Here is an 8,876-nt window from a genome sequence, read left to right on the forward strand (position 1 = left end):
ATGACGACATTGAACAAGTAAAAGGTTGGCTTCGAATTCACGAACCTATATCAGGTATTTATATTAATACATATATTTGTAATCAAATAAATTTATATATTATACCTTAAATTATATATCTTATATATTTAATTTGTATATATTTAAAATAGTTAATATTTATATAGTTTAATATTATATTAATAATCAATAATTTGTAATATGTAAATATTTATATAAATAATCTTAATATATATAATTATATGTAATATTAGGGTAGTTGTAATAAATATACTCTTATATAGAAAATATTTATTTGTAATAATACTATTATTAATATGAAAATAATAATAATAATAATAATAATAATAATAATAATAATAATAATAATAATAATAATAATAATAATAATAATAATAATAATAATAATAATAATAATAATAATAATAATAAGAGTGATAAGTAAACTACCCCAAAGAAGTAGCCCTTTAAAGAAGATGCTCAAGTCGAGGTTTGAACCCGCGACGTCCCGCTAACCCGATAACAACACCAAACCATCTGCTCTAAATCATTTTTCTATTTTAATTCGTATCTTAATTCTATTTAACCTTATTTCGACTTTCATCTTCATCATCATCCAACATTCATCTTATAATTTTCGGTCATCAACGACACCATTATTATTAACGAACATCATCGTGATCATGTCATCTAAATCGTCATCATCATACCATCGATCATTATTATTCTTATAATATCATCATCTTAATCATCTATATGATCATCTTTTTAATTTATCACCATAAACATATACCATATCATCATTACTATCGTATTTCTAAGTTCATTGTGACTGTAACATCACAACTATACTTATCGACATTCCACAGCCATCTACTATCGGTTCTTGGCCCAATCGAAATAGTAACGCAACCCAACAAGAACATGGCAGCCCAACAGTCCCTTGACAGCCCAATTAACAATCCATTAACCTTATTAAATAGACAGCCCAATTCCTTATATTATATGGTTTCTTGTCGACTGAAAGGAAAAACATGAAGCAGTAATAAATTACGTCCAAGTGGGTTTGCTCTAAAACAGAATTTATAGTTGTCGAATATAAAACCGCAAGTTGCACAAGTTGTAATTTAAAACAGAAACACAAGTTGCATATTCATAAAATAGCTGTCACAACCATACTTCATCGATTATCATCATCTCATCATGTTCTCATCTTCATTAACCATGATCGTATAAAAAAATAAACAAGACGTCACTTTTGGTGACTCACTTTGGTCGGCCAAGAAACTTGAATTCATTCTATACAGACCCTACTATACTTACATCATCCCACTACTTTGTTGAATAAAAGGTTCGCTAGAGTATGCATCCTCACAGCACTAAAGCTACATGGACAAAAGGATAATAATGTTTTCGATGGTGTGTAAGGAATTTAGAATCCAAGGAGTCAGTCCCTCCATTTCTTTTTATTCAAGTATGATGTCCTACCATCAATCAATCAAATTATCTTTAATCATTTTTCCTTACTTTATTTATAATAATAATTCGTACATCACAAATTTGTGATCATAGGAAAGCTTAAAAGTGTTACTTGAGTGAGATTATAACCATTTATATGACGTACCAGTTATAGCAAATCTATCATTCTTCATTCTTTATTTTCACAAGAACCGAAAAGGTCTTGCAGCAGTAACACAGTAGCGTGTTATGGGTTTTATCGAGGCTTGGTTTGCGGTTCAAAATAGAAAGGACGTGCAGTAAGAAGAAACCGCAATAATGGTGGGTGTGTTGGTGATCACTTGGTGTTTAAAGTAAGCAGGAAACCGAAGGGACTAGCAGCATAACAAATGACACCAAATCATGGTTGCAGGTGACGGTTATTATGTTGCTGATGGTGTTTAATTCTGACAAAGCTGGAGGTACAGTAGCAGCAATAACGGGTTATATGGTTTGTGGCATTCTTTATGTTTTGCTAAGAAGAAAGGATGAGAGAGAGAGAGAGAGATTATGTAGGTGGTGGTGACCGACGGTTGTTCAGGGTGATGGTGGTGGTTACATCTAAATAGATTGAAGGTGGTTCTTGATGGCTTGGGTGGTTGTCGAAGAGGGCTTTGGTGTGAGGTTTCTCGGCTGATCAGGAAGCAGATAATAGGTGCCGGTTTATTGAGTTTAAGTATTGGTTTTCGATGAAACAAGATTCTAGAGAGAGAGAGAGTAAAAGAAGTATATAGCAGTGAACGGTTTGGAACATATAGCAGCTGCATTTGTGATGGTTGTCTATGGTGATAAAGGTATTGAAGTTTTATTACCAAGATATGGAGATTAGGAAGTTAAATGATTGTGTGAATAACATGTAGCACTCGTTTGTTTTGTAATCAAATTGGTGTCGACACAAAAATATTCTGTCAGACTAATATTTTTGAAAAAGGTTGATTGACTCAACAAATTTTGGATTGTAATATAATTTTGGTTCATGATTTGTACTAATTCAGAGTCTGGAGAACAAATTAAGCATGGTATGAAAGGTACTTGAAACTAATTTTTGATTCCTAATTGGTACGTTCGATATTAAAAATTAATAATTATAATTATATTAATAATAATTAAAATTCTAATAATATTAATAAAAGAATTAATAACAACAATAATAATAATATTAATATTATCAAATAATACTAAAAATGGTATTAATAATAATTTTAAAATAATAATACTAATTATTAATGATAATGATAATATTATCTAATGATACTACTAATATTAATCATAATAACAAAAATTATAATTTTGTTATTAGTTATAATAATAATAATAATGATATTAACATTGATAATTATAATTATAATATTTATAATAATAATAACATAACAAATCAGATGTATCAATTATAATCTTTAATAATATTAATAGTACTGATATTAAATAATAATGTATATAATAATGATGTAACAATTAGAATTAACTTGTAATTACATTTTATATGTTAATATTACAATTTCTTAATTATGTAGTATTTAGTTTAATAGTAATTATATCATATATTATATGATAACATTTAATGAATTAATATTTATACATTACACTACAATAATAATAATTATGAAATAGAAATCACATATTTATCTATAAATTCATTTTCATAAAAAAAATTATTATAACTTATCTTATTTTTTTTCTAATTAATTCTAATAATTACGATATATAATACTTCATGTTATTATTTAATTATATGCATATCTTATTTATAAGTAATCGTTCATGAATCGTCGGCAACAGTCAAAGGTCAAATAAATTTATTAAAACAGTTCAAAAATTTTGAGACTCCACATTACAGGTTTTGCTTATCGTGTCGAATTCATATAAAGATCAAGTTTAAATTTGGTCGGAAATTTCTGGGTCGTCACAGTACCTACCCGTTAAAGAAATTTCGTCCCGAAATTTGAGTGAGGTGGTCATGGCTAACCATAAAAAATGTTTTCATGACTCATATGAGCTGATAAATAGAGTTTTATTACCATTGAATAATATGGATAGAATTATTCGATTGCTCGAAGCGTACAAGTGAAGCTATCACTAAATAGTGAATGAGAAAAGCAAAGATTTGACTTAACTTTTGACGTAGTCACGTTTGAATTTAGAAAATAAGGTGTGTCTTAGCTTTTGACTTGTCTTGGTGGAATTCCGGAATTTAAGGGATTTAAAGAAAATCGTCGAAATATAAAAGATTTGATTCTTCGGCGAGTAAGGAAATTAAGATCTCTATAATTAAATACGGTGATCTGCCTTGATTACTCGGTCTGATATTTCCACTATAAATGAACTCCTTCCGCTCCATTATTCTCACTACTCCTATACTTTCTTCCTTAATTCATACTTTCCAAGATCAGGGAAATGCTCAATCCAGTTCTAATCCTTGATATTTTTCTGATTATCGTATCAATCATTCTTCTTTTTCAACTACCACGGAAGGAATCTGCTCCCTTCTACTTTACTCTTGAGGTTATTGTGTTTATCATACTCTCGTGTCTTTATTTTGCTATTCGTATTAATGTACACGGTTTGTGATTTCTGTATTGTTGTCGGGTTTTATATCGTCCCTTATGTTTCAGAGCTCTTTGGATTTTTATTCTCTTCTCGACCTCTAGTAAAGCGAGTAACGGTCCAGAATTTGTAAGTATGGAGTTTCAGATGAACTTAATGTTCTAATCAAGAAAGAACGTAATAGCACGATTTGATTTGTCAAATTACCAGAATCACTGAGAATAGAATTATCAAGAATATATTTTCTTGTTATGTTCAGAGGTTAATTAGAATGAAAGAGTTATGTAACATGGCACATGATGATGGTATGATCTACTGTGAACCATCAACATGTTTCATTAGAAACTCAGCATGACTTACTGTAATATAATCACGTTGACCAAGCGTCATTATATTATACTAACCCATGCTTCAATTCCCAACACTTCTTCACAATTCATTCATAATTTATACTTAGATTTTACCGAAGTTTCCAATATAATGGAATACAGAAAACACGAAGAGGTAGATAATTTCGGACAAGAATATTTATGAAAATATCCTCAGAAATATCGAAGATATTTATGATGATATTTTGGAATTTCTAAGTTTGAAAGTTGATGAAGAAAAATTTTCAGCAAGATTTTAACATGACTTCGGAGCAAGATATTCTCTAAAGATTTCATCGGATCCTGGATTCTTTGAATATAGGGTTTGGTCCTTGTATTTGTCCTTGGTCTCCTTTCATGGTTAGCTCAATCTGTTTTTCAGTACCATTTTTTTTATCGAGCGTTCCCAACACTCCATTCTTTATCATCAACCTCTTGGCCATTTAGGCCATCTACAATTTTACTGTTTTGTCTGTATTTAATGCAGCCATATCTGAATCGTCAGTTATCAATCCGAGGTGTTTTAAGGAGAATTGTGTTATTAGATGATTAAACGCTGATGGTAGTATAGTGGAATATAAAAGGTTCTCTAGTACGCATATATATCAAGGTTATAATAAGGTTGTTTTGAATGAAAAGTCGAAGTTCTGGAGCTGTGACAAAATTTGCTATTTTGAAAAGGAATTGCAAAGTTATTTTGGGTAATAATAACACTAAAAGAATTAGCACAACTACGTGTTAAACGTTTACTCAGTTTTCGAGAGTTTTTTTTTTACAGGTGCATAAATATATGCATAAATTTTACTTTCCGTAGATGAAGTGTGGTTGGTTCATCCTCTCGATTGAGATGTTTTCAAGAATCATGAAAGGTTTGAACGCAGATTGTAATTGTCAAGATACGAATGAGGTTTAAAATGAAATCAAGTGACAAACTTGAAGAGATGTTTAGTTTCATATGTTATAATTAATATTTTAATTCATTTTAATTGTCCAAATATTATTAGTCCACAGTCGATAGTCCACAGTTAACAGTCCAATAATTTATATATAGATTAATATATAATATTCGAATTAATTAATACATATCGTGACCCGTGTACATGTCTCAGACTCGATCACAACTCAAAGTATATATATTATTGTAGAATCAACCTCAACCCTGTATAGAGAACTCGATCATTACTGCATATAGAGTGTCTATGGTTATTCCAAATAATATATATATGTGCGTCGATATGATATGTCAAAACCTTGTATACGTGTCCCGATATTTAAAGTGCGTAAAAATAAATAACAGAAATTAAATGACGATAAATAAAATTGCAAGAATGTAAATTGCGATAATTAAATTGCGATAAATAAAATGTAATCAGTTATCTAGGAACAATTAGCTAGGAACAGTTAGCGTGGATTCTTAACAAAATTTCTCATAGTTAATTTGTTTGTTTCTAACAAATTTTATTTTGTCAAATGTTTTCTTCACTATGCCACTTGTTGGAGATAGGTCAAAATCCAAATATGAAATTGAATAAAAATGGTTATTCTGTGGTGAACGGATTCGTATATCTGTGGATGTAAGTAAGATAATAAATGACTATTGAAACAGATTCGAAGAACGTACAATGTAATTTATTAATGTTAAATCTAAATATTCCTCGGGTATTACCTACCCGTTAAAATATTTTCACCATTAACAGTTTGTATAAAAGAATTTTTAATTACAATCTTTATGAAAACATATATACATATATATTTTCTTCAGATGTAATCATGGATTTAATGAGTTAACATGATATTAAACTCATTTAGTTTTTGGTTGGAACAAGAATAAATAATCTCTAAAACTTTAGAGATTACATATTCGCCATGTCGAACGAAGATAAATGAGGTAGAATGATACGTAGAACGAAGATCATACTCGAAGTACAGATGGTGATATTGAGGCATGGATTGTTGATGGTGCTGGTGCTATTAATGATGGTACTATTGGTGCCGGTGATGTTGCTGAAGCTGGTAAATTTGGCACCATATTCTCCAAATTGATTACTCGTGCGCGAAGTTCGCTTGCTTCTTCTATTATTCCGGGATGATTGTCGATCGGAACGAGCGGATGAATACGGTTTAAAATTGTGGATAGAATATAATCGTGTCGAACTACTCTGGAAATGAGGCTGAAAATGGTGTTTCGGATAGATTCGTCGGTATGTGCTTCAGGTTCTTTGCCAAGAGGGCAATTTGGTTGGTGGAAAGGATCGTCTTCTTCGCGTCTTCATTGATTAAGTCGACTACGAACCCATCAGATGAATTGGGGATGGCTGATTGATTGATTCATTCTGGTGACACCGCTTTCGGAGTTTATGTGAATATCCATGTCGGAATAGCTGTCGGAATAACTATCGGAATAGCTATCGAAATCTGAGGGACTCTAACTGGTTGAGGATTCATCTCATACGATCAGATGAAGGATTTTCGATAAGAAATAGATTATAGAATGTAGATTAGTATCCTGCAATACATAATTTACATATGCATATATAATACTAAAATCCCATAAGTTACAGAGAAATCTACGGAAGCTGTCAGGTAAAGGTAACAATAACAGATACGCTAAGATATGAATTTATCTATACACAGTCTATGAAATAGAGGCAGTAAGAAGTGTCTAGACTAAGAATGATAAGCAAGTGATTCCCTAAGAATGATAAGCAGGTAATTTTTGACACAAAATGATAAGCCAAACTTTTGACATGCAGACACGGTCGAAGTCCAGACTCTCTAATGCATCTAAACAACTACCAGTTAGACACACTAATGCAAGACCTGGTTCGCTAAGACCACCGCTCTGATACCAACTGAAATGACCCGTCCTAATCCATCTGGTCGAAGTCTTCAACAGTTGGTCCCATTGCGAGGTTCTAACCTCTATATGTCATGAACGACTCCATGTAATATGAGCAAATGCACAGCGGAAGATTTCTTTCGTACCTGAGAATAAACATGCTTTAAAGTGTCAACCAAAAAGTTGGTGAGTTCATAAGTTTATCATAAAACAATAAAATTCATCATTTTGATAGACCACAAGATTTAAATCCTGCATGGTACAAATGGGCCCGAATCCTATACCCACATGTAATGTACATGCGATATCTTTTAAATACAGTACACTTTTCTCGTGTACGAAATCATCTTTCATAAATCTTAGTAACCGTACACATATGTCGTGCACAAAAAAATAACATACACATAACCTGTGTATAAAATCATTCTCTCGATACATAACATTCATTTCAATTGGTGGCAATTATCATGTCCACATAATTCAATGGTGGTAATTATCATGTCCACATAATTCAATGGTGGAAATTATCATGTCCACATAATTCAATGGTGGCAATTATCATGTCCACATAATTTAATAATAATCCGCAGAACTTCTGTCTGCATAATAATTCATTCGAGGAATGTTTTGCTTGTGTCTATCTCGTCAAACATTTATAAAAGCATTTCATGTATTCGCAGTTCACAAATATATTTCAAAAGCATTTAATAAAGCAGTTGTAAAAACAGCGCATGTATTCTCAGTCCCAAAAATGTAAAGAGTAAAATGGAGCAAATGAAACTCACCATACTGTATTTTGTAGTAAAAATACATATGACGACATTGAACAAGTATAAGGTTGGCTTCAAATTCACGAACCTATATTAGGTATTTATATTAATACATATATTTGTAATCAAATAAATTTATATATTATACCTTAAATTATATATCTTATATATTTAATTTGTATATATTTAAAATAGTTAATATTTATATAGTTTAATATTATATTAATAATCAATAATTTGTAATATGTAAATATTTATATAAATAATCTTAATATATATAATTATATGTAATATTAGGGTAGTTGTAATAAATATACTCTTATATAGAAAATATTTATTTGTAATAATACTATTGTTAATATGAAAAAAAAAATAAATAATAATAATAATAATAATAATAATAATAATAATAATAATAATAATAATAATAATAATAATAATAATAATAATAATAATAATAATAATAATAATAAGAGTGATAAGTAAACTACCCCAAAGAAGTAGCCCTTTAAAGAAGATGCTCAAGTCGCGGTTTGAACCCGCGACGTCCCGCTAACCCGATAACAACACCAAACCATCTGCTCTAAATCATTTTTCTATTTTAATCCGTATCTTAATTCTATTTAACCTTATTTCGGCTTTCATCTTCATCATCATCCAACATTCATCTTATAATTTTCGGTCATCAACGACACCATTATTATTAACGAACATCATCGTGATCATGTCATCTAAATCATCATCATCATACCATCGATCATTATTATTCTTATAATATCATCATATTAATCATCTATATGATCATATTTTTAATTTATCACCATAAACATATACCATATCATCATTACTATCGTATTT

This window comes from Rutidosis leptorrhynchoides, chromosome 10 (assembly GCF_046630445.1).
Source record: "Rutidosis leptorrhynchoides isolate AG116_Rl617_1_P2 chromosome 10, CSIRO_AGI_Rlap_v1, whole genome shotgun sequence".
Classification (NCBI taxonomy): domain Eukaryota; kingdom Viridiplantae; phylum Streptophyta; class Magnoliopsida; order Asterales; family Asteraceae; genus Rutidosis; species Rutidosis leptorrhynchoides.